The 27,918-nt window shown below is 42.9% G+C and overlaps 1 long non-coding RNA gene across 2 annotated transcripts; it reads right to left on the bottom strand.

Moving 5' to 3' along the window:
* Positions 1-730: 730 nt before the first annotated feature.
* Positions 731-27,674, bottom strand: LOC123334543. 2 transcript variants are annotated; one of them, XR_006552560.2, is made up of 3 exons: positions 27,577-27,674; positions 17,366-17,467; positions 731-1,100 (listed from the first exon to the last, which is right to left on the bottom strand). It is a non-coding gene; the product is annotated as an uncharacterized LOC123334543 (long non-coding RNA). The 2 variants fall into 2 exon arrangements; XR_006552561.1 differs by lacking the exon at positions 731-1,100 and adding an exon at positions 11,117-11,350.
* Between the last annotated feature and the right edge of the window lie 244 nt (positions 27,675-27,918).

Here is a 27,918-nt window from a genome sequence, read left to right on the forward strand (position 1 = left end):
AAAATACACACAGACTTTTTGTCTGAGAGTATTGATGATGTTGTTTGTGCTGGCTGTGTCAGAATTATCCGAGCACTTGCTTTTATCCAACTGATATCACAAGGAACAGTTCTGCTTCCTGTTCAAAAAATCCTAAGGACATCAGGAAGGCAAACTTAACAAGCCCTCCTTGGGCACCTTCCAGAGGAGTTGCCATTTACGCTGAGTCTTGAGAAAAGAGTTCTACAGCCAGACAATGTGGGAACCACATTCCAAGCTGAGAAAACAACACGCAGAAAGATACAAAGGCATAACTGGGAAGAACTGCACATATACAGTATAGATCAAATAAAGGGACTCACGTGGTGCCTACATGCAAGAAACACAGAGTTCAGTCACTACTGATACCTGTATAGAACTCGCAATCTCACTAGAGAGACCCAACCTCTAAACAGGAAGCCGGTGAGTTTTAAAAAGAATATCAGAAACTCATCTCCCCCTACCCTGTAAAACGCCCCTCAAGCATCTGACCCTCTCCTCACTTTTTTCTACATCTCTAGCATATGCGTGTGTGCTAAGTCGCTTCAGTTGTGTCTGACTCTCCGCAACTGTATGGACCGCAGCCTTTCAGGCTCTTCTGGCCATGGGATTCTCCAGGCAAGAATACTGGAGTGGGGAGCCATTCCCGGCCCCAGGGACATCTCTAGCACATTACTGCCTAATTTGAAAAATAAGAGCACCAAAGGCTGTCTACTTCTCAATATTTATTTGGTCAAAAACCTAATGGTATACATTTTATTTTTTAGTGAAGATAGCATATATATCTGTTATTCTTTTTTTAGTTGTGCTGGGTCTTCATTGCTGTGAGCAGGCTTTCTCTAGCTGCGGCCAGGTGGGGGCTGCTCTTCTGGTGGAGGGTAGTCTTCTGGTTGTAGGGGTGTCCCTCGTTGCAGAGCACAGGCTCTAGGCACACGGACTTCAATAGCTGCTGCGTGTGGGCTCCAAGTCAGTGGGCTTCAGTAGTTGTGGCACATGGGCTTTGTTGCCCCATGGCATGTAGAATCTTCCCGGACCAGGGATCGAACCCATGTCTCCTGCACTGGCAAGCGGATTCTTATCCTCTGTATGACCAAGTGAAAGTGACAGTGGAAGTCGCTCAGTCGTGCCGGGCTCTTTGCAACCCCCCATGGATTATACGGTCCATGGAATTCTCCAGACCAGAATAATGGAGTGGGTAGCCTTTCCCTTCTCCAGGGGATCTGCCCAACCCAGGGATCGAACCCAGGTCTCCCCCAGGGAAGTCCTAAAGCTGTTATTCTTGCCAATCAACTTCCTTGATATAGAAGCCTGATTCAAGTGAAAGGATTTGTCATTTTTACTCTGAAAACTCTACCCCGCCATCTCACTCATGTGTTACATCACCTTCAGCAATGACAGAACAAATACAGAGCAGTGGGAAATGGAACTGCTGTTTATCATTAGCTATGTGTCAAGCATTGACCATATTCAGTGAATATTTATTGGATGCCCACTCTGCATCAGCTTCAGAGGAATCATCTTATTTAAGCTTCACAACCACTCCAAGAGAAAGGTTCTAGGTTTACTGTTTTCTGTTTAGAAGAAGAAAGTGAGGCCAAAAAAAAAAAAAAAGATTAAGTAAGCTGTCCAAGAACATCAATAAGCAAGCAGTAGAACCGAGAATTTACCTGAACTATATCTGACAACATGCAGCAGCATGTATATCTGTCTGAAAGCCTTGAATGATTATCCTAGGTCTGAGGCATGACCCTGGACTCTGCAGACTGCCCTAGTTCTAGGTGAAATTGAGGATGACTGTCATAAATCTACCATACTCTAACCCCCAAACAAATTTTAATATGAGTACTCTTAACTTCCTTTTAAAGAAACATGTGATCAGCCAGGAACAGCCATGGACATTTGGAGCTTTCATTAAAAAAAGAAGAGAATGAGGTGCTCTAATGGGACATCTTCCCAATACAAAGAGGCCATCTGGCTAGTGGCACAAACCTGCTGGGACCCAGGCATCGCTGCATGCTGGCAAAGAAAGCGAGATCTCATGTCCCCCAAGGCTATCACAGGAGGAACACTATGGGGAAGCAAAATGAATGTGGGGCAAAGGAAACATTTCAAGTGAAATGCTTCAATTCTATCTGTCTTTTACTTTACTCTCCTGCACGCCTGTGGTGCTAAGGACTTAAAGAGTTTGAATAACTTGCCCAAGAAACACACAGTTAATATGCAACAGAACAAGTGCTCCCAAAAGCCTTCTATTTCCTTGTCTGTTTCTCTAATATCAGAATTGTCCTGCCTTTCATCTGATGCTTGCAACCTTACAGGAAAGCTGAGGCTCAGAAGCCATTCTGTTATGAGTAAGTCCTAGCGTGCTTCAAACCTCATTTTGTCTCACCTCTTCCCTCTCATAATAGGGACATAATCCCTCCTTCTAATGGGTTTGAGGAGCTTAAATTAAGTGATAGATGTATTAGCATGATGAAGAGCACAGGGCAAGTTTAGGACACAAAAAAACAAATTGATGTTTGGATTCTGATAGAGCCCTATATCCCTCATTAGTATACATCTTGGAAAAAGAATAAGAGTGAGATTAGAAAGGTAAGGAGGAAGAAGAGGATCGAAATTAGGAAAAAATAGCAAGGAAAGTAGGAAGGAGAAAAAGTAAATGCATTGACCAAGGAGCACCCAACCAGCTGAAGCTCTCCCAAGACCTCTCATCCTCCTTCTCCACATCGTTATACTCTCTTCTCCTCTCTGGGATAAATCTAAAACCTGCTCTCTAGGGAGTTCCAGGAGCCATCTTTACTCATTGCATGAAATAGTTAAATAAAGCCTTGTTGAGATAATTGTTGAGCAAAGGTTTGGAAAGTATGGGATATACTTTGAAAATTTATGGTTTGTAAAAAAGAAGAATGGGCCAGAACTAGGGTTACTTGAAGCCAGACTATGTAACAGCACTGTGAAAGACCATATTCATCAGAGTTCTCAGTTACAAAGAGTAGAACCTGACTCTGGTTGATTAAAGTAGAAAATAAACTTATTATAAAGCTATTGGGAAGATCATAGACTTGCCAGGAGTCTGGACAACCAAAGTTTGAAAATGAGCAAGAACAAAAGATGGCGGCTCTCATCACTGCCACCAGAATTCTGGTGAGTGAGAATCTTCTGGTTAATGAGGAAGCCATGTAGGCTTGGCAAGAGACATTTAAAGATCAGCGAAAGTAGATTATCAAGTTCAGACAGTTCTCTTCTCCTTTGGCACAGATTGGAACCGAAAATGACAGCTCCCACTAGTGTGACCTCTTTTATGTTCTAAAGGAAAGGTCACAAAGCTCCAGCTGGGAAATCAGAAGCCTTCAATTGCAAGTGCATTGTGGCCACTAACCATTTGGCTGGTGACCCTGAGAATCACGTAAACTCAGTCCTGTCCAAGTTCTGCATTTTCCAGGTCCTGATAGTAACCCCCAGCCTATTCTTGCACAGGGCTGCTGTGAGAAGTAAATGGGAAGAAAGATATGAATGGTCTTGAAAACTCTTAAGTCTCTGCACAATGCTAAGAATCTTCCTCATGATCATTAGTTTTTTAATTATTACTAGAAAGTGATATTGTTGTTGCTGTTGTTCAGTCACTAAGTCCTGTCCAACTCTTTGCCACTCCAAAGGACGACAGCATGCCAGGCTCCCCTGTCCTCCACTGTCTCCCAGAGTTTGCTCAAATTCATGTTCATTGAGTCAGTGATGCTATCCAACCATTTCATCCTCAGTCACCCCCTTCTTTCTTTGCCTTCAATCTTTCCCAGCATCAGGGTCTTTTCCAATAAGTCAGCTCTTTGCATCAGGTGGTCAAAGTATTGGTGCTTCAGCTACAGCATCAGTCCTTCTTTACCACCAGACATATCCACAACTGAGCATCATTTCTGCTTTGGCCCAGCTACTTCATTCTTTCTGGAGCTACTAGGAATTGCCCCACACTCTTCCCTAGTACCATATTGGACACTTTCCAACTTAGAGGGCCCATCATCCAGCATCATATCTTCTTGCTTTTTCATGCCACTCATGAGAGTCTTGCAGCAAAAATATTGGAGTAGTTTGCCATTCCCTCCTCTGGCGGACCACATTTTGTCAGAACTCTCCACCATGACTTGTCCATCTTGAGTGGCCCTGAATGGCATGGCTAATAGTTTCATTGATTCCTGCAAGCCCCTTTGCCACAACAAGGCTGTGACTCATGAAGGGGAGAAGGTGATATAGCACATGTCAAAAGCAGTCTCAAGGACAGTCACCCCAGGGTCAAACTATGGCTCCATCTCTTACCAACTTGGTGGCCTTGGAAAAGCCTAGTTGACCTTTTTAGCCTTAGTTTCTTCATTTAGTAGGTGGGGAGAAGATAGACTTTTTCACAAAATTAGCATGAAAGTCAAAAGAGATATTACATGTGATGCGAAGTGCCTGGGACTCAAAAAAAAAAAAAAAAGTAGTAGAGATTATTAATCAAAATAGTCATCAAGACAGTATGGTACTGGCACAAAGACAGAAATATAGATCAATGGAACAAAATAGAAAGCCCAGAGATAAACCCACGAACCTATGGACACCTTATCTTTGACAAAGGAGGCAAGAATATACATACAATGGATTAAAGACAATCTCTTTAACAAGTGGTGCTGGGAAATCTGGTCAACCACTTGTAAAAGAATGAAACTAGAACACTTTCTAACATCATACACAAAAATAAACTCAAAATGGATTAAAGATCTAAATGTAAGACCAGAAACTATAAAACTCCTAGAGGAGAACATAGGCAAAACACTCTCCGACATACATCACAGCAGGATCCTCTATGACCCACCTCCCAGAATATTGGAAATAAAAGCAAAAATAAACAAATGGGGCCTAATTAAACTTAAAAGCTTCTGCACAACAAAGGAAACTATAAGCAAGGTGAAAAGACAGCCTTCAGAATGGGAGAAAATAATAGCAAATGAAGCAACTGACAAACAACTAATCTCAAAAATATACAAGCAACCCCTACAGCTCAAATACAGAAAAATAAATGACCCAATCAAAAAATGGGCCAAAGAACTTAAACAGACATTTCTCCAAAGAAGACATACAGATGGCTAACAAACACATGAAAAGATGCTCAACATCACTCATTATCAGAGAAATGCAAATCAAAACCACTATGAGGTACCATTTCACACCAGTCAGAATGGCTGCGATCCAAAAGTCTACAAGTAATAAACACTGGAGAGGGTGTGGAGAAAAGGGAACCCTCTTACACTGTTGGTGGGAATGCAAACTAGTACAGCCACTATGGAAAACAGAGTGGAGATTCCTTAAAAAACTGGAAATAGAACTGCCTTATGACCTAGCAATCCCACTGCTGGGCATACACACTGAGGAAACCAGAAGGGAAAGAGACACGTGTACCCCAATGTTCATCGCAGCACTGTTTATAATAGCCAGGACATGGAGGCAACCTAGATGCCCATCAGCAGACGAATGGATAAGAAAGCTGTGGTACATATACACAATGGAGTATTACTCAGCCATTAAAAAGAATACATTTGAATCAGTTCTAATGTGGTGGATGAAACTGGAGCCTATTACACAGAGTGAAGTAAGCCAGAAAGAAAAACACCAATACAGTGTACTAACACATATATATGGAATTTAGAAAGATGGTAACAATAACCCTGTATACGAGACAGCAAAAGAGACACTGATGTGTAGAACAGTCTTTTGGACTCTGTGGGAGAGGGAGAGGGTGGGATGATTTGGGAGAATGGCATTGAAACATGTATAATATCATATATGAAATGAGTCACCAGTCCAGGTTCGATGCACGATACCGGATGCTTGGGGCTGGTGCACTGGGACGACTCAGAGGGATGGTACGGGGAGGAAGGAGGGAGGAGGGTTCAGAATGGGGAACATGTGTATACCTGTGGCAGATTCATGTTGATATATGGCAAAACCAATACAATATTGTAAAGTTAAAAATAAAAAAAATTTAAAAATTAAAAAATATATTAGTAATAGTAATAAGAATAGATCAAGCTTCATCTCCCCTTAGTTACTACTAATCCTCTCATCGCCTATGGAAATTGATTACATTTGATTCTAGAACATCTCTTGAATTATTGTTTGTAACTAATACCTATTTTTTTATTTACATTTTGTTGCTGTTGTTGTCATTGACTTACCATCTCTTAGAGTTCTGTTTAACAGGATTGATTTTCACCACAACCAAGAAAGCTAAAAAGCCTTCAAGAATCCTTGCCCTTCTTCTGTATCTGTCACAGCAAGTAAAGGGTTACTAGGGATTGAAGACTTGCTGAAGCATAAGGCATCTGACCTAGTCAGGAACCCTTGGGCTTTTGCCAGCACTTCTGCTTGTCTCTGCATGCAGCCCTCCATGGAAAAGTACTGCCCAGACTCTATGAATTATTAATCTCATCATGACATCAAATACCCAGTAGATAAAAGGAACCAGTGGCCTCCACAATGAGATTCTCAGAGAAAGCCAAGAGTCTGTGATATCCTTTTGACCACAATCAAGATTTTTCCTGCTCCCCCCTGGGGAAGAGGACAACCTCCCTTATTCTCCGCTGTGTCATACACATAACTCGAGAGCCATCAAGTGCTACAAAATACAGCTGATTCCTTTGGGGGGCTGATCTAACCCTGTTTTCAGTTGATGATGCCACACCAACTTTAAATATTTCTGTTTTGAGTTCAAGAGAACTGGAGCATAAGAAGGGACTCAAGGTCTTTTCAGTTATCTGTTTTCCCTTCAAGGACCAGTTGCTGGATCCAACCAGATTGAAATTGCCAGAGAACAGAAAATGATTGACACATGGAAAATTCCAGTGGTAACTGTCTGTAGGTCATATTCCATGTTAATCAACAGGGCTTTCAGCCAAGTTCTTAGTAAGGCTAACCTTTGAAAGAATGCATTTGTTTTTTTTAAGTCAAAGAGAAAAAATGGCAGGACAGAAAGATCGTGGCTCAAGAAATTTGAGCTCTGTAGCTTTGAGCTTTCTTTCCAAAGCATTTAGTGAGCATAGGTACTCTGGAGTATACAGACATGCCCACCAGTGAAAACCACCTACCACTTACATAACGCCAAGTGCATATCAGATTCTGCTAGGTGGTTCACTCATAATGTCTAAGTTACCCTCACAACAACCAAAGGATATGGGGTTTCTGACCCTTTTGCTTTTGAGGAAACTGATGTTTAATAATAAGACATGCAATGACTAGGATCAGCAGAGTTGAAATTTAAACCTAGATTCATCTGAATCTAGACATCCTTAAGAAACATAATTTAGCAGGAGAGCCTGACTGCTGGTGCCCAAACAATATACAATTAGCAAGACAGAATTAAATCTGCAACAGCTAGAGAGTATCTAAAACTGTAGGGAGGGGATAGAGTGAACAACTGCTCTGGTTTGTCCAAGACTGATGAGTCTCTCAGGATGCAAAAATTTCAGTGCTAAAGCTGAAGCCATCTGGGATAAACCAAGATAATTAACCACCCCAGATGTAGAGGATCAGGTACTAAAGGACAGCTGGTACCCAGGTGAGAGGTTTGACCTTTGTCCTGTAAAGAACAAGGTGACTGACAGACACGTGTCTGTTTTGAAAGGGGAGGAAGACAGAGAGAGGATTCTGGCTGCTGGGTGTATAATGATTAGAGATGATGAGAGTCGTGGGCTTGAAAAAGAAGGAAGACTAGGAGAAGGGCATGAAGAGGTGGGAAGCGAAAAAATGACATATTTCCTTTTAGCTGGAACACTTCAATTCCAAGATTAGACTTTCAAACAATGAAATCTAATCTCATCAAAACAGAAGTCTACATGATATACTGACTAAATAGACTAGAACATTTTAGTCTATAATTCCATACTTACTTGTTACGGGTTGAAGTATGTTCTCCACCATCCTCAGTTCAGTTCAGTTCAGTCGCTCAGTCGTGTCCAACTCCTTGAAACCCCATGAATCAAAGCACACCAGGCCTCCCTGTCCACCACCAACTCCCGCAGTTCACCCAAACTCATGTGCGTCAAGTCGGTGATGCCATCCAGCCATCTCATCCTCTGTCGTCCCCTTCTCCTCCTGCCCCTAATCACTCCCAGCATCAGGGTCTTTTCCAATGAGTCAACACTTTGCATGAGGTGGCCAGAGTATTGGGGTTTCAGCCTCAGCATCAGTCCTTCCAATGAATACCCAGGACTGATCTCCTTTAGGATGGACTGATTGGATCTCCCTGCAGTCCAAGGGACTCTCAAGAGTCTTCTCCAGCACCATAGTTCAGAAGCATCAATTCTTCAGTGCTCAGCTTTCTTCACAGTCCAACTCTCACATCCACACCTCCCTTTAAAAATTGAAATCCTAACCCCTAGTACCTGAGACTGTGACATTATTTGGAAATAGGGCTGACTCACTGTACATATAATTAGTTAAGATAGGGTCATATAAGCATAGAGTGGACCTCTAATCCAATGTGACGGTCCTCATAAGAAGACAAGATACAGGGAGGATGTGATGACAAAGTAGACATTGGAATTACACTGCTGCAAGTCAAAGATGGTCCGCAAACCCCCCAAATCTAAGAAGAAGCAGGAAAAGATTCCCCTACATGTTCCAAAGGGAACCTGGCTCTGCTGCCACCTTGACTTAGACAGACCTTCTGGCCTCTAGAACTGTGAGGCAATTTCTTTCCTTTTAAGACACCCATTTTTGTGGTACTTCAGTACAACATCCCTAGGAAACTCAGTCGTGATTGGCTCTTGGCAATCCCATGGACTATATATCCCACCAGGCTCCTCTGTCCATGGAATTTTCCCAGCAAGAATACTCGAATGGGTAGCCATTCCCTTCTCCAGGGGTTCTTCCTGACCCAGGGATCAAGCCTGGATCTTCTGAATTTCAGGTGGATTTTTTTACCATCTAAGCCACCAGGGAATCCCCAGGAAAGTAATCCAGTAGCCCAAATATGTACAGACTTTGTTTTACCAGTAAGATGTAGAATGGAGATAGGGCAGAATGTAAAAAATCTGCTAAGAATCTTCTAGAAAGCAGGTACCAAGCTGAATGCTGTCTTGGGACTTTTTCAGTGAATCACGACAACAGTCCCCCCTAACAATCCAGGGGGATTTTTAGGTGGGAAATTGAGACCCAGAAGGAGGTGGTAGCTCATTCATTACTACACAGCCAGGAAGTAGCAGACCCTGTGTTTGAACCCATGTGTTGCTGCTGCTGCTAAGTCACTTCAGTTGTGTCCAACTCTGTGTGACCCCATAGACAGCAGCCCACCAAGCTCCCTTGTCCCTGGGATTCTCCAGGCAAGAACACAGGAGTGGGTTGCCATTTCCTTCTCCAATGTATCTGACTTCAAATTTCTCCCTTGAATTTCCTAAAAGGAGTGACAGGGAAGCCAAGGCAGTGAGCCAGCTGGCACTAGAGAACCTGGCAGAGTGCTAAGTAATTTACAAAACATGAGAAAACACAGTTTTGAGGGTACTGGGGTTGGAATGGAGGGGGCAGACAGAAGGACTTCTTGCCCTATGGCTCTGTGACACTTTGACACGATGGCATCTTTATCGGCAGGACTCGCCTCTCATCCTCCTTTGGGCTCTGGAACACAGTGGGAGGCAAGGACAAAGAGTGTTAAGAGAGAGTTGAGAAGTCTTTTCAGAAGCTTCCAGGCCTTATAAGGAAGAGATTTCTTAATTACTTTCTAGATGAACATCTGATTAGAAATATTTGCAAGCCCCACCTGCCTTGGATGTCTTCTGTTTTTAAAGTTGATGTTCGAAGAATGTTAAAATCCTAATATGTATCTTCATCTCCCATGGAAAACAGAACAATGATTATTTCGGGCCTCAGGAAGTTGGGATCCAGTCACAGAATGCATCATTACCCTTATATAATCCAGAAAAACGAGGAATAGACCCAATGAGAAATCTCAGAGGAAAACATGCCACCTGCAGAATCAGCCTGAGTCATTGCTCCAAGTGAAAGGCTGCATTTAAATCAGGATTTAATTTTTTTAAATTTCAACCAATGACCCTTTCACCCTGACAATGAGGCTGTTTTCTTTAGAGATGAGCCAGTATGTTTTTCTCTGTGTGTTAAAGAATTTTTTGCCATAATATTCATAGCATAGAGGCAAGGCCCAGGGTCTGAGGCCAAGAAATATGATGCCAGTCCCCACTGTGTGATTTAGTACATCATGTTCCTCTCTGAGTCTCAGTTTCCTTATCTAGAAAATTACTTTTTTAATTTTGATTAATTTATCTGTCTTCTGGTTATACTTCCCTGTCACGCCTTCCTTTATCCCATCTTCTTTCATGCTCAACTCCCCATGTTTCCATTGTCATGATGGAGACAATGGAAATTGAGAATTTGGTGACCAGATACAGGAAGGACCCAAATTCATTCATTCATTCATTTTATGGAGCACTATATGTCTCAATCAAGTGCTAGGTTTGGAACTACAAGAATAAAGCATCACTTTAGGCCAGTAGGATCCTACAGTCCTGATGAGGAGAGAGAGAAATAAATGGTTAATTATAAGTTAGTATTATATGCAAGGAAACACTCAAATATAGTGGAAGCGGTTATTACAGGGCTTTAGCCAGCCCATTTGGGGCATGAAAAGTTCTCCAGAGGAGGGAAATATGGGGAAAAGAGGGAGAGAGACATATTCTAGGAATAAGGAGCACTGAGAATAAGAAAAAGTTCAAGAGTTTAGTATTTATAAAATTTTAGGGCATGTGGCAAAGGCAGAAGTTTTTGTTGCTCAGCTCTAAGTCTTGTTCAACTCTGAAACCCCATGGACTGCAGCATGCCAGGCTCCTTTGTCCTCCACTGTTTGGAGTTTGCTCAAATTCATGTCCATTGAGTCAGTAATGCTATCTAACTATCGCATCCTCTGCCACCCTCTTCTCCTTTTAAGCCTTCAGTCTTTCCCAGCATCAGGGTCTTTTCCAATGAGTTGAGTCTTCACATCAGATGGCCAAAGTATTGGAGCTTCAGTGTCAGTCCTTCCAATGAATATTCAGGACTGATATCCTGTAGGATGGACTGGTTGGATCTCCTTGTAGTCCAAAGGACTCTCAAGAGTCTTCTCCAGCATGACCGTTCAAAAGCATCAATTCTTCAGCACTCAGCTTTCTTTATGGTCCAAAGCAGAGGAAAAGAGTCAAATGGCAAAATGCCTTATGGGTCTTTCTTGTTTAGGAAAACGAGTGACTTACCAGTCATGGTCCACGTAATCACTTTGGTGATGCTGCTATTTCAACCGTGAGTCCAGAATTGTCCTATCCTTGAGCATGAAGGACATAATTGAGAAGAGTGATAAGAACTACTGCATGATGTTCCAAAGAACTAGAACCAACTGATAGCAACTACAGAAAAGAAAGAATTTTAAACAATCAATGTTATTACATTGAAAGAGGATGCCTAAAGGAGCAATAAATTCTCCATCAATGACTGGTCTATCACGTGCTAGAAATGCATCAGGGTTGGACAGCATACGCTATAAAATCTCTTCCAAACCAATGAAGCTTAATCTGTGTCCATTTTCCTTCCCAGTGGACATTCACTGAATCATTTATAAAAGAGAACACAGACTAAACTGATGCCACTTCTGAGAGTTTTCACCAACTTCTTTTTTTTATAGTCTTTCTTTCCCACTTACTCAATATAGGATCCATCTTCAGAAGCTTTCTATCCATTAGACAAGTTGTATTTATCTAACAATTGCTGCTGCTGCTAAGTCACTTCAGTTGTGTCTGACTCTGTGCAACCCCATAGACGGCAGCCCACCAGGCTCCCCCGTCCCTGGGATTCTCCAGGCAAGAACACTGGAGTGGGTTGCCATTTCCTTCTCCAATGCATGAAAGTGAAAAGTAAAAGTGAAGTCGCTCAGTCGTGTCCGACTTTTAGCGACCCCATGGACTGCAGCCTACCTGGCTCCTCCAACCATGGGATTTTCCAGGCAAGAGTACTGGAGTGGGTTGCCATTGCCTTTTCCATCTAACAGTTATGTAACTTTATATTTCAGGAGTACAAACTCAACAGCAGTATTGTGATTTAACTAGAGACTTCTGAACATTGAAACTAGTCTAACCATCTGGGGACTTAAGATTGGAAACCTCCAGAGAATATAATCTCTAAGGTCCCCTCCAGCAATGAGCGTCTATGACTAGGGATTTGAGTGAGAGAGAGGAGTGAGAAGTCTGATCCCCTCAAGATTTTGAGGACATGTTCTAATAAAAGAAAGCACAAGTGAGTATGTATGTGCTTCAGTGAGGAGGGAGAACCATTGAGAGGGAAGATGTCAAGAACTGTGTGGAAAAGCAAGAAGCATGGGATTACGTGGACAGAGGATAGGATGCATGGATATGCAGATCTGGCCATGGACTGACTACTTATTGGCAAGTATTTCACCTCTCTGGGTGTCATTGCCTCTTTTGTGTATCGGGACACTGATTCTTAGCTTGAAAGTGCCATTGCAAAGATGAACGAAAACAGTGTATGCAACACAGCTAACTATCCTCGGCACGCAGTAGGTTTTCAAAGGACAGTGGCTATCATAAGACAAGGATGCTTCCATCAAGAAGTTTAGACACCAAGGAGCTCTTTAATTTGTTTACTGTGCAGAAAGAGGAGAGTCTCTATTCCTCTAATGACAGTTAGACGGCTTTAGGAGCTGCCTAGGGATAGTGCGCCGTTGCCACTGTAGATAATAAAAGCAGAACAGAGAGGAGAATTAATGAGGAAACCAGACAAATCCAAAATGCTGGGCCATCATCTGTCTGGACTGCATCAATGCAGGGGAGGGAGGGAATGACGTAAGTGTTTATTTCTAACTCTCTCTCAGAATGCTGAGTGTTTTCAGTCTGGCTTCTGCATTTAGAGCTCCCAACACACCTTGACTCCAAACTGCATCCCTTTTTAAATCTTCTGTTGCTGTTGTTGTTGGCCTGAATCCCTAAAACACCTGTGTGCATAATTATGTTCCTGGAGTGTGGGTGGGAAAGTAATAACCATATGCTCCTCCAGAACTAGGAAATGTGGCACAGAGATTGTCCTCCTAAGAGTTAAACGAAAAGGTCGGTACCCTTAAAATAAGATGCCAAAGACAAGGCAGCAGGATGTGGGCTAAGCTCAACGAAGATATTAAGGTGTCTATGGAAAAATTATTTTGATCAGAAGGAAACTGACCAGCTTGGAAACAGAGAACCACAGAGGCAATGGGTCCAGTGTGATCCAAGCCCTTTCCAAGATCATGTTGCTTATCCAATGCATTGGAATCACCTTGAGGACAAAGTCCCAAATTCCTCACATGGCTCATGAGACTCGACATCATTCACCCCAGCACGTTTCTCCCCATCATACTTCCCCTCTTCAGTCCACTCTCTCCCTGGCTTTCTTGTTGCTTATGCAGTGTCTGTTCTCTCACCCAGGTCTTGTTTTTACCTAAACTTGGTAGGCTTCCCTGCCCCTTCACTTCACTGCTTAAATTTAACTCTACCTTATCTTTCTTGAACATCTTGTTTAAAATCCTACAGGGACTTCCCTAGTGGGTCAGTGGTTAAGATTCTGTGCTTCCAATGCAGGGGGCTTGAATTTGCTCCCTGACTGGGGAACTAAAATCCCACATGCTGTTCAGCCAAAAAATAAAACATAGCCAACAAAGAGTCAGGGACCCAGAACGTGCTTATAGCTTGTGAAATGGCCAGACATTGTCCTGGGACCTAAGAAAGCAAGGCAGAAAGAAACAAGCAAAAAAATCAGGTGGAAAAGCTAACAAACATGCTAGGAAGGGCTGGTTTAAAAAGTTGAAGAAGAGGTTCAGTCTGCACAACATAAATGGGTGAAATATTCAGTCTCGCAGATTGTGAAACTGCAGCAATATTTCCTGAGCAAGGAATAAAGTCATCCAGAAGAAGCTTATTTATTGGAGCAGGGTTTCATAGTCATGAATCTGGCTGGCTAAAGCAAGTGAATATCTCCTAGAATACTTATTCACTGTGCCATTTAAATCTACTTAGTAAATTTTTAAAATTGTTTTCCCCCAGCCTCTCATTTTCTGAGACTTTAATCCTAGTAACTGAGGTTTGTGACGTTGTTGGGTCTTTACGAAAGGGAAAAGGATCACTCAGCTTCATTCCAATTTGGCAGAAGCATCCCAGATGGAAGTTGGAGATATCAGTTGATCCTATGACTCTCAGATCCAGTAAATACCCTTTTCTCTGACTGCACTCTCACTAAGAAAGGTTCTGATTATAACTTGGCTGTTCCCACAGTTCTCTAGTGAAAGAAAGAGTTGGAAATGTGGACCTGAACTTTCTGTCTTCCTATGTCAATGTATTTTTCACTCTGTGTGTGTGTGTGTGTGTGTGTGTGCGCGATACCCAAAGCCCTACTGAATAGTTAACCTGTGAGTTTTTATGGGTTTGTATGTTTGAGTCTATCATACTATAGCAAGAAGCTCACTTGAGCACCTTGATGGAGATAGGCAGGATAAGTCTATAGACCTTTATATCAGGGAAAAATGGAAGGAGTGGGGAGGGAATGGACTTTCTTGGTTACCATCTTCTGGTTGCCTCCTAATTACCATCTGGTTCTATGTGGATCAACTGGGGAAACAAAGAATGTGGAAAGTGTGTGTGTGTTTATTTCACTATTCCAGAATTTTCTTTGGGTAACCAGAAGTGGGAGGAAATGTGGTTGGAATTCTGAAGTATACAACCAGACCTAGAGAGGAAGAAGAACAGTCCATTTTCCAGTTCAGTCCCTCTGAGGAGCTGGGGTTTGGAGAATGGACCTGAGAAACAGACTCCTAGGACCCAAAGTCCAGGACTCCCATGGTCAGTCTTGGTGCAGGGGGAATACAGCCATCTTCCTCAAAAAGACACTAAGAGTCAAACAAGAAACTGGACAATTGAACAATCCAGTAGGCAAAGCTTGAGTCAATAATAATTCAAAGGTCAAAAATGAATAGTGGTGCAAGTGTCTGAGAATCTAAAGATCTTGACACATGTTACAGATGAACTGGCATCTCACTTATCCTTCTCTTCCCTCACTCAGCATGCAGACACATCCCGATTCTGACTTTGCATGTTGCGTGTCACTTGACACTGCTTTCCGATGCCAAAAAGCACAGTGAACTGAGAAAATGATATTGGTGGAAGCATTTTTGTTTCTTCAATATTAGGACCCCTGCCCTCCTTTCTTCCAGTTCCTATTTATTGAGCATGTAATACATGCAAGGATATTTCAGGAATTTTCTAGAAATAAATATATGAGATTCCTGCTGTAAAGTGAATTCATGTAAGTAGAAGGATTGCATCATGATTGGATGATGGTAAGAAGGCAATCCATGCTTAATTCTATGTGGAAGAGTTTTATAAAGGTGAAAATAAATATAGGTGGCAAGTTTCAGGAGAAAGAGGTCAGAGGAGATGATGTACAACTTTAGGAATAAAAACAGAATGTCAAGAGACTTCCCTGGTAGCCCAGTGGTTAAGACTCTGTGATTCCACTGCAAGGGGCATGGGTTCAATCCCTGATCAAGAAACTAAGATCCCACATGCTCCACAGTATGGCCAAAAAAAGCCAAGAAAACAAAAACCGAAATAAACAAACAAACAAAAAAAAGCCCAGAAGGTCAAGTCCTTGGGACTTCCAGGAATGTCCCAGAATGATGACAAGATCTAAAGTCAACAATCAAGTTCTAAGAAGTCTAAAGTTGTCACACATCAGTTCCTTCCCTAAAGTTCAGAGTCTTATTATTTCCATCACTTTCCTTGTAGGAAGTGAAAATAAAATCCTACATTCAAAAGAGATCCTGGTGCTCATCCTTGACAATACAAAAATAAGAAATTGTTAGACTTTAAAAAAAAAAAAAAAACATGATTCAGAGAGCAACTGGTGCTTGGCAGAGGCCATTCAGAAGAAGATTGGAAAGAAAGAAGTCTCTGGGACCTACGATAAGAAACAAACATGAGGACAGGAAACAGCTTTGGCTTGAGAGGGAGCCCTGGGGATGAGCAATGTATAAGCCCAGGGGCTCCTGGATAAATCCTACTAAGTCCACCTCCTAGGGCTGCTGCTGCTGCTAAGTCACTTCAGTCGTGTCCGATTCTGTGTGACCCCACAGACGGCAGCCCACCAGGCTCCCCCTCCCCTGGGATTCTCCAGGCAAGAACACTGGAGTGGGTTGCCATTGCCTTCTCCAATGCATGAAAGTGAAAAGTGAAAGGGAAGTCGCTCAGAGAACGCCAAAGAAATATTTGGAGTGAAGTCACTGCCCCTGTGTTCTGAGGATGCTCTCTGCTAGCCTCCGGACCAGGGAGTTTGGAATCTTGCCATAATCCCTGAAGGCTCTTGCTTTGTTTTCTACTCCAACGTTTTGAAAACCTTTCATCCATACTTCTGGACCTGGCCTGTTGCCATAGCAGAGCCTCGTTGGCTGTTTAATGATGGGCTAATGAGGTCTCTGAGCGTCCTAAAGGAACGCTTTTGGCCTGCTGCTTTCCCTTTAAGGAGGGGCCTTTGAATCCAGGTCTGCATCAAGCATGAATCAAGCTTTCTGTCTGTTTCTGATGAAAGCCACCTCCATATCCCTCGTTCCTGGAGGGGATTTTCTCCCTGTGTTATACCTGCAGAACGCTATCCTCTTTTCTCTGACAAGCTTGGATACATGATTCCTATTTTCAGCCTCCCAGGTCCCACGTTCCCTAGTTTCAAAAGTGCCTGGATGCTGGACTTTTTAAAAATGTGTTTATCTCCTCATCCAGACTGTTGAGGAGGAGTTGCAAGAAGAAGGCGCAGCCACGGGGGCCTAAGCAAATCCAGGCAAATCTTTAAATTGCTTCTGCAGTCATCTGGGTTTTCTTTCATTACCGTCGCAGACGCTGCCTCTCTCCCCTGCTGACCTTAATTTTGGAAAGGAAGACAGAACGGTTTTCAGAAGGCATTAGACCTTTTCCTTCCACACAGACTTGAAATAGATGGGAAGCATTGTCAGTTCAGAGAGAACCCAGTCTGGCTTCCCCTGCTTGTCCTGGGAACTGCCATCTTCCCGAGCTCGGCTCCCAGGAGATTCCTCCCTTTCCTGGGCTCTCTCCTCCTCTCCAGGAAGCAGGGCCAAAGTTCCCCTGTGAGGATTCTTGAGGCTTTTTGCATTCACCTCATGGGTGGCTGCAGGCACCTGGTTATTTCCTTATCAGCAGTCTCCTTAGAGCAAGGCTCTCTTGCTCAAAAAGCAGAAAAAAAAAAAAAAAAAGCAAAACCTTAGCTACAGAGGCAGAAAGGGCTGGCCACATACCCGAGGATCCAGGATATGAGGGTTTCTGTTCAGATTCAGCTCTTACACTCATTCTTTAACCGGGGCACGTACGCTCATCAGGTGATGCTTTCATTTCTTTCCCTGTAAAATTGAAGGCGGCAACAAAGGAAATGAATAATTAAGAGTAAATAAATAGTAAGTGAGAATACGGGTGAGAACCAAATGTCATGAAATTTGTGCAAGCTACTACACAGATCCATTGTTGGCATATAGGGCATAGGTGACTGGAGTCTAGAAAACCATGGTCTGCAAAGATGCTCCCTAAGTCACCTTCCCTCTCTAAATTCCTCGGGGTCGACCCATACTATGCTTGTGTGTCCAGTTGCTCAGTCGTGTCCCTGCAGGCACCTGCTATCTCCCCCTTTTGCAACCCCAAGTACTGTAGTCCATCAGGCTCCTCTGTCCATGGGGTTTTCCAGGCAAGAATACAGGAATGGGTTGCCATTTCCTACTCCAGGGGATCTTCCCAACCCAAGAATTGAATCCATGTCTCTTGCATCTGCAGTATTGTGAGGCTGATTCTTTATCACTGTGCCACCTGGATAGCTAGACCCACATAATGGATAGCTACTTACTGAGGGACCTCGTCTGTGTTTGGTAGTCGAGACACAAAGCAACGTGAGGGGCCGTGTTTGCTTTGGTGGTTCATAGTTGAGTCAGACAAAGCCACAAAGAGCTATAGGAGAACTGGCCACTGCCCTCCATTAGCCAAGTAGCCAGGACAGAGGAAGGTGTTCCTTCACTGGACAAAGTATACTGGGAACATGTTTGTTCCCAGAACATGTTGAATATGTGTAACCAATAGAGTCCTCTCTATTAGGCTGTGTGCTTCTGATTGAACACCACTTGTCCCAGTCGCATGGGATCAACTTTCTCTATGCACTGACAATGTAGCATGATGATCTGGAATGAATAAGTGTCCAACACCTGCCTTCAAAGGGTTGCAGAGCAGGGCAACGACAGGACTTGAAGCCAAGGACACAGGACCACTTGCAGCTCTTCCTGATTCTGTGACTTTGGGCATTGAATGTGACCCATTCAAGCCCACATCTCACTTGTAAGATACAGAGACGTCTACCTGCCTCTCCATGGTGCTGTGAGATATAAATGAGGTGGTACATGTGGAAATGTTTTTTAGATTGTCAACCTTCTTAAGTGTTAGTTTCAGAACCTGCCATAAAGAAGAAGCTAAAGAAAATTCATGGAAGGGATGAAGCAAGATGGAAGGAGAAAAGAAATAAGATACACAGATGGCATTAAAAAAAAAAAAAAAAAAAAAAAACTCTAAAATACAGACATACCTGCCAATGGCTGATAGGCTATTGGAATTTAGAGCAGGAAGAGATGACAGAAGAACCAGTTCAGTCACCCAGTTGTGTTCAACTCTTTGTGACCCCATGAACTGTAGCCTGCCAGGCTCCTCTGTCTATTAGGATTCTCCAGGCAAGAATACTGGGGTGGGTAGCCTATCTCTTCTCCAGGGGATCTTCCCAACCCAAGGATCGAACTGGGGTCTCCTGCACTGCAGGTGGATTCTTTACCAGCTGAGCTACTTGGGAAGCCCAAAATTATTCTCGTAACATTGAATAAGGTATATTTGTGAGGGACAAGGCCAGAGGTAAGGAGACCAATTGACAAACAGCTGCAATAGTCAATGATGACAAACGGAGGCAGTGTCGACTGGGGTGAACTCAGTATACTGAAGTCAGCCTAAGGAGGAAGACATTTCAAGATGCAGCAAGGAACGTGTTAGAAATAATTTCCAGATTTCTCACTGGGGTAGCTGGCTGAATGAGTGTGCCATTTAACTAGGACAGACTAGTTAGAAAGAAGGTTTGGGCAGGAAATGGTGAATTCAGTTATAGATGTGTTGCACTGAAGTTGCTGGAAGATGGCCAGCCTGAGACATCAGCAGTAGCTGGATGTAGAGAGTTTAAGCTTAGACTCACAGATGTGGGACTGATGCAAAGATGACTGAGATCATCCCATGATAGCTGAGAAAAACAAAGCTAGATTCAAGACAGTAAACCAGGACTGTACTTATATAAGGTTTAAGAAGTTGTTGCCAAGGTTAGATGATTCATATGCTCAATGATGATTTAAAAACAGCGAATCTGGAGTCAGACTAGCTGGCTTCCAATCTGAGCTCCATCACTTACTCACCTGGGTAAGTCAGTTCAACTCTCCGAACCTCAGTTTACTCACTAAGTGAAATGGGAATACCAGAGGAATCACCTGTTTGGAGGACTGAATAAGATCATATGGTTAAAGTGTTTATTCTAATGCCTAATGTATAAATGGGATTTCCTGGTGGCTCAGCAGTAAAGAATCCTCCTGCCAATGCAGGAGAAGTGGGTTCAGTTCCTGAGTTGAGAAGATCCCCTGGACTTGGAAATGACAAACCATTCCAGTATTCTTGCGTGGGAAATCCCATGGACGGGGAAGCCTGGAAGGCTATAGTCCATGGGGTCGCAAAGAGTTGGACATGACTTAGAGACTAAACAAAAACAATTCATAAATACATACATAGATTTAAAATTCTGGATTCTTTGCAAGCTGAGCCACAGGGAAGCCCACATATATTTAAAACGCTAGATGTTTTAAGGGACTTTAGAGAAAAAAAAAATTTATGTATTTGTTTTTAGATTTTTTTCCTAGTCTCTGAATGAGAGTTGTTTTCCAGGCAGGCAGTCTAGGAAAAGACCACTGAGAGATCTTTGTCATATTTTTTTTCCTCCATCAAGCACTGAACAGCCTCCAGCATCTCTGCTTCTCTTTCCTTTCCCTTGGCAGCCCTCCAGCCCACCTCAGGCATCAACACTTGTTCTCCTTGCAAGCACTCTCAGAATGTTTGGCCTCTGTGCCCGCTGGTCCTAAAGGCCCATGACTATGTCACTGGGGGGTCCAGACCAGAGTGTCTGCAACCCTCCTCCAGGGCCTGGCTGCCAAAACCTCCATCATCACAGACTCCTGTCCTAGAGAGCTGTACTGTCCACCACTCCCACCCAGGCTACCCTGCCAGTTCTGGTTCATCTGCTTCATCTCTGCCCCAATTGTTACTTCTTGCAAACAAGAAGTAGCTACCTTTGATTGATTCCGTCTTGCTACCATTGATTCTGTCTCCCAATGCCCCACACCCCCGCCCCAGGATTTGGGAATTCATTCATTCATTCAAGAAATAATTATTGAATTCCCACTATGATCCACACACTGAGCTAGGTGTTGGCGATACTCAGGTAAATATTAATCATACCTGGCCTCTTGGAGTTTATCACCAGGGCAAAAACATAAAAACAAATCAAACACATAAATCAAACAATAAAATAATTTCAAACAGTGATGAACGTGATACAGAAAATAAGCAGCGAGATGTGACAGGAACAGAGGAGGTTTGGGATGGATCTTTGTTAGTGACATTTAATGGAAGCCTGGACCCTAAAATATTGTGAATGTGAATGTGAGTGGATGCATGGAGAGGAGGGCTTGGAGACTAGATTTTCTTACTTGAGCAATTATTAAAGCCAGGCACGTTGCTGGATATCTTCTTCGGTTTGCATTTCTCATTTGCAGCTCTCTTTCTCCCTCTTGAAGCAAGCCCAACAAAAGAAGTGCTCTCCACACCCTTTCCAATGAGCTACAGGAAGGAGGAGGCTCTGAATTAAGTGATAGATTTTCTGTTCCAGCCACCCTAGGTGCCTCTGTATCTTAAGGTGTTTGATGAGTGAGAACATGAGGTTCAAAGATGCTACCGCATAGAACATGCACTAGAAGAATTTCTCTCCTCCAACTAAAATCCACAGGCACTCTAACCAGGTTGGAAATAACAGAACGAACTCTCAAACTAGGACAGGGCTTGATGGTTTGCAGAGTACCTTTATGGACTTGAATATATTTAAAATCTACAGCCAGCATGTAGAATAGTGTTTGTTTGTTTTTCTAATTTACAGATGAGGAAACCGAGGCTCAGAGAAACCACATGAATCTAAAAATATGCCACTTGTAAGTAATGAAGCTGAGATTTAAAGCTGTCACCCAACAGTCTTTGGGTACATTTTCTACCACTGTTATTCCAGGGCTTCAGAAATAGTCTCAGGTCAATTTATGACATTAGTTCATAGTGCATTCATACTCAGTCATGTCTGTTTCTTTGTGACACCATGGATGTAGCTTGCCAGGCTCCTCTGACCATGGAATTTTCCAGGCAAGAATTTGTTGTTTCTTACTCCAGGGGATCTTCTCGACTCTGGGGTCAAACCCCTGTCTCTTGCATCTCCTGCATTGGCAGGCAGATTCTTTACCAACTGTGCCACCTGAGAAGCCCAAATCAGAGTGCCTGAACAGGGACCTGAACCTTCGGCATATGTCCAATTTGCTACTGCTGGCTTGCATTCAGCCATAGCTTCTCTGTTGGCTCAGACAGTAAAGAATATGCCTGCAGGGCAGGACATGTGGAAACAATCCCTGGGTCAGGAAGATCCCCTGGAGAAGCAAATGGCTACCCACTCCAGTATTCTTGCCTGAGAATTCCATGGACAGAGGAGCCAGGTGGACTACAGTTCTTGGGGTAACAAACATTCCGACTCAACTGAGCGACTAACACATAACTTACATTGTCCATGCTTCCTGTGATTTTGCTGTCGTGAAGGTAGACACCACTGTTTTTCTGGCTAATTTGAAGCCCCCATGAATTTTATTCTTATTTCCCACACCCAAAAGCTGGATCCATCTGACCCCTCCCCTGCTAGTTCAGAGAATGCAGCCACCTGGGGGATGAGGGCACTTCCCTCTCTGTGGGTACCATTTATCAGAACCTTCCCTCCATGCCCAACTCAGATCTTATAGCATCAGTGCAAGTTACCCTGGGGTGAAGCGAATTCTGCTCTTCCTTTCATCACTTCATTTAGGTCTTCCAGCTGTGACCTGCTGTGATTCTACTCTGAGCATCTCTCTACTGCAGGTGAAGAAGCCAAGACACAGCAAGGTTGAGCCATTTGTTCAAACCCACATGGTTAGTAATTGGTAAAATGGAAACTCACATGGGTAGTAAGTGCTAGAACAGATGCAATCATACAAGTTTTGCCTAGCAATAGCACCTCCAACATCTAATTGGCACAACATTCAGAGCTGTCCCTTATCCCTCCTCATGGACTCAGGTCCAAATGCCTGGGATAAAGAGGCTGCAGATTAAAAGATCAAAAGAAACAAATGGTGCTTCATCATCAAAATGTCATGAAATTGTCTTCACACACACACCAATGGGATGTTTGGAGCATAAAGCAACATCATTTTAGCTTCTGTTCCCCTCTGTCCACTCATCTGATAGTGTGTCTAGGAAGCCAGCATCTCTCCAATCCTAGCACAGTGCATGGTACATATTAGTCACTCAAAAACTTTTCAATGAATGAATGGAACATGGAGCATCTAGATATTACTGACTTATTACTGAAGCTTTTGAACTTATTCTTTTTAATCACACATATTCTGATAAAGAAAGAAAGCGAAGTTCTCTCAGTCATGTACAACTCTTTGTGACCCCATGGACTATACAGTTCATGGAATTCTCCAGGCCAGAATACTGGAATGGGTAGCCTTTCCCTTCTCCAGGGGATCTTCCCAATCCAGGGATCAGACCCAGGTCTCCCTCATTGCAGGTAAATTCACTGCCAGCTGAGCCACCAGGGAAGTCCAACAATACTGGAGTGGGTAACCTATCCCTTCTCCAGCAGATCTTCCTGACTCAGGAATCAAACCAGGGTTTCCTGCATTGCAGACAGATAAAGAAGCAGAGTTACAAGAACAGGAGCCAAGTTTAACAGAGACCTGTGCTTGAATGTGCCCTTTTATAAGCTATTTTTTGTGCTGAATGGCAGTGTACCAAGCTGCAGAAAAGGGCTGGCACGTGATAAGGATTATGATGTAGCTAACCACCCCCCACCCTCAGCGCGGAGCTCCCCAGGCACAGTGGACATGGGGTAAATGCTCATCTCCTTCTTTCAGCCTCTTTATTGGTAACTTCAACCACCCCCCACAAGTCATTGCTTATTATCTGACCCTTAAGATAAAATGTGAACCAAGAGAAACAGTCTTAAGAGTCAGCATACCTATCTTCGTTCTGAATCTCAGTGATTTCAAGTGTTTACGTCTTTTCTCCCTCTCTGCATAATCCTTCCTTGGCCTTTAAAAGGGGTCATCCTCTCCATCCCCTTCTATTCAGTTTTCACCAGGAGGAAAGACTGACTTACTAGAGAATTAAGGCAATGGGTCTCTTCTCCTCTTCCCCTTCTCTTTTCCAATCCCTAACTCCCTTTCTATCTTCATCTTCACCGGGTCATACTTGCTCTATTTCTTATCCTATCTCATGGGATATAATTTTTCCAAGCCCCACATTGGGTAGTATAGCTCAGCCACTGGAGTTAATCTCCATTGTCCAACTCAAGTTTCACCTGAAATAAATCTGACTTCTTTTTCATCAATATCTGGCTCTTGGGGCTATTTTTCCATTGGTTCAAGCCCATGGAGAAAAGGGTATGATTAATTAGTGCCCTCAATCCAGTTCAAAGGTCTAGAGACTCCTAGAGAAATTTTATGTTTTGTGTCAAACTTGCACAACATGAACAGCAATAGCCCAAACTGGATCCCCAAATGAAATATCCTATTACATAAGGCCCTTATCAAACAGTTCTGCAGGTAGTTCCCCATTGTCGTAGCATCATTTGAAATTGGTACCTCACTGAGAACATCTCATGTCCCCTTCACAGCTCTGAACTCTGTGTCAGGAGCTGTGTGGAGTTCTTGCCTGTTTGCTGATTGGCTGAGTGCTGTTATAGACAAAAAAGGGAAATGACTCCCTAAATATCACCCTTTTGGGTCATTCTTAACTTGGACAGATATTATTCTCAGCAGTTGGCAGCATGAGAGGGCAAAAAAGAATGGGCGTCTGAGGATAAGGAATGCCTCATCTTACTGATTTAGATAAAACATATGTCTGAATTGGATGAATTTAGGCTTACTCTTTTGAGTCTCCATTCTCTTGTCTATAAAATTAGGGTCTTTGCCTTGATGTCCAAGCTCTCTTCTATTTCAAACACGCTCTTAACTTTTATGGTTCAATTGTAGTTTTAGACCAGTATTAACAGATTAAGGCAGAAATGTTCCACTCTTCGCCTTCCCACTGACTCTGGCCTGCAGAAGCGTCCAGCAAGCATTTTTGCTTCCCTGCGGGCACTGGCGGATCCAGCAGGCTGTTGAACCACGATATCAAACTCCAGTCCAGTGATCCCCCACTGGGTTTTTAAATCAACATGGAATGGTTCTGGCCCAGTGTGAGGGCGGCTGAAATTGACAATCCAAGGGTGACCGTGGGTGGTGTCCCGAGAAGCACTCTTGATAATCAAAATGCACAAAGCTGTTCCTTTCATCAAGGTATCCAAAATAAATCTAAACCATGGGTTGTTTTTGGAGAAACACCATCCAACCCTAATCTTATTCATCCCCACATCCCACTGTTCTTCCCTCCCTGGCTTGGCAGCTTGCCACAGGGGGACGTGAGCTGCCTTGGGTTATAAGCTGTCAGACTCTGTATTTAAATATTACTCACTCAGCTCAGTTCAAGGTACAGGTCAGTCCATACTATTAAGCTAAGTACACTGGGAAATGCATTATCTCTTGGGTCACTGGGGTACAATTCAGTGAACAGCAACAGGATTTCCTGGTTGATATATGATTTCACAAGAGGTTATAGTCTGCCTGCCCTAGAAATAATAGCGGTAATCCCCTACATTCATATTCCACTGTGGAGTTTGTGAAGGATTTTCACATCCATTACCGACTAGGACATTCTCAAGCAGAGTCAGCCCAGCACAGGAGAGGGTTAGACACAGGCTCAAGTGCCTGTTTTTCACTGTCCAAGCTGTGTTACCTTGAGTGAGTCATATCATCTCTCAGAGCCTTAGTTCACTTATGATAATTAGGAAATGCCAGCAATATCTGCCCTGTGGGGAAATCAAGGGGATCAAATGAGGTGATATTTGTGCATAGCATATGCTCTTTAATTATATCATAGAACAGAACCTATTAAATGTGCTTCTTAGAAACAAAACTAATAATCACAAGAATAGGTTCCAACTTACCTTCTACAGCCTTAAAAACACAATAGAATTAAAACACTCACACACACACACACATACACAATAGAATTAAAAGAGTTTTTAAGTGGTTCTTTCTATTTTTTCTTTTATTGGCATTCATGCATTGGGTACATTTCCACAATAGTTGTAAAGCTCAATCTCTGCCTCCCAGGAACTTGAAAAATTAAGATATATACAGATGTGTCTACCGCTATGACTTTTGGTGGAGAATAGAAATGGAGATGTGAGGTCAGTCTAGCAAAGGCTAGATGTCAGTGACTGCAACTGATATGGTGGCATTAAAGGAATCCCAAGGAAAGAGATTATATTGTACTATGGTACCGACATAAAAGAGCGACCAACTGTCAATGTTCTATGATGTGGCAGCTACTAGTCATACCACCTCTCTAATCATGAGCACGTTTCTACAAGGTATTGTTATTATTACCAACAACTTTACCTCCCTTATAGGGAAGGGATAAGTCAAGGCTATGATTTTTCTAGTAGTCATGTATGGATGGGAGAGTTGGACCATAAGGAAAGCTGAGCACCGAAGAACTGACACTTTCGAACCTGTGGTGTTGAAGAAGACTCTTAAGAGTCCCTTGCACTGCAAGATCAAACCAGGCAATCCTACAGGATATCAGCCCTGAATATTCATTGCAAAGACTGATGCTGAAATTGAAGCTCTGATACTTTGACCACCTGTTGCAAAGACCCAACTCATTGGAAAAGATCCTGATGCTGAGAAACACTGAAGGCAGAGAAGAGGGCAGCAGAGAATGAGATGTTTAGATAGCAACACTGATTCAATGGACATGAATCTGAGCAAACTCTGGGAGATAGTGAAGGACTGGGGAGCCTTGAGTGCTGCAGTCCATGGGGTCGCAAAGAGTTGGTCATGACCTAATGACTGAGCAACAGCAACAACTGAAGCTCATGAAGGTTACATGTCCACTGCTGGTAAAGCATCTAGTCATGGGCTCACAACGTGTGTCTGAACCCAAAACCTTTGTCTATTGCCCCGTATTGTGTTACAGATCATCTCAGAAATCAGGGAATAGGGGAGCACTGAAATCTACATTTTGCTGGACCCTAAAAGATCAAGTGAGGGAGTGTGAAGAAATCATTGTTTTTATAAATCTCTATATATGTATATATCTTTGGAGATAATGAGGACTCTAGCCTGGCTAGAGATGTGTTTGACAGTGAGCTGATCATTACCAAAATGTCTAACATAGATTAAGGTAAAACCTTCTAAAGACCAAATAGACAGATGACTTCTTAAGATTTCTTATTGTTATTACTCTTATTAATAATACTTCTTATTGTTTCTTAAGAAATAATATTATGAGTGGGAATGAAAACTATGATACACATGAAATGTTTGTTTTTTTTTAATGGGCTAATTCCAACTTGAATTCACAGGCTTATGCAAATCTAATTGAGTGCAACTCTGGTTGAGGCAGAGCCCTCTTTCTGGAAAGGAGAGAAAATTTTCAGCAAATACCTTGTAGCTTTTGGAAGAGAAGTCTTTGAGACCAGGGCAAGAGAGTAACAGGCACAGTTAGTGTTGCCGTCAGCTAGAATATCAACTGTGCTTGCTGTGAATTTCACAAAAGAGCCCCAGTGTCTTTGGAATGAGAAGATCTTGCCTAATATCTCCACCACTTTCCAAGAACTTAGGAGTGAGTTTTCTTGTACACAAGAAAGAGAAGAGAGAATGCAAAGGATGAATGTGGACAAAACACATACTCAAGTCACTCCATGTGGCCTGGGCTTCCTTGCAACATGGTGGCCCGGTCAGCAAGCAAGAGACCCAAGAGCCAGCCAGGTGGAGACTACAAGCCCTTTTAGAATCTAGTATTGGGAGACATGGAGGATCACGACCCTCACATTGTCGTCACTGAAATGGACTCACTAAGACCCGCCCATATCAAAGGAGAGGGGGATCAGAATCCACCTTCAACAAGAAAAATGTCAAAGAACTTGCAGACTGTTGTAATAACCACCACGGCCCAACCTTTAACTGCATATGTCTACCTTCCTCCCACATGAAATTACCTCCATCCTCTCCTGAGACGTTGCTCTACTCCAAGCAGTTTTATTTATCATCGCATCAGGTTTAAGCTCCAGACCTGGGATCCAACCACCAAATTTCTATAAAATGGAAATTATGCATGCTTTATTCACATCATATGACAGTACTGAGGATCATATTAAAGTTACATGTAAACACACACACAAACACACACCATTTATACTCACACATAAAATCATGATGCCTTTTTCAAAATAGAAACTTAATTATTCAGAAAGCACCCCCATTCATGCAATTTTTATGTCTTCTTTCAGGTAATTAATTTTATGGAAATTTACAACTCTTGTCCTCCTGGTTACACCCTC

Source organism: Bubalus bubalis, chromosome 7 (assembly GCF_019923935.1).
Source record: "Bubalus bubalis isolate 160015118507 breed Murrah chromosome 7, NDDB_SH_1, whole genome shotgun sequence".
In the NCBI taxonomy this organism is placed as follows: domain Eukaryota; kingdom Metazoa; phylum Chordata; class Mammalia; order Artiodactyla; family Bovidae; genus Bubalus; species Bubalus bubalis.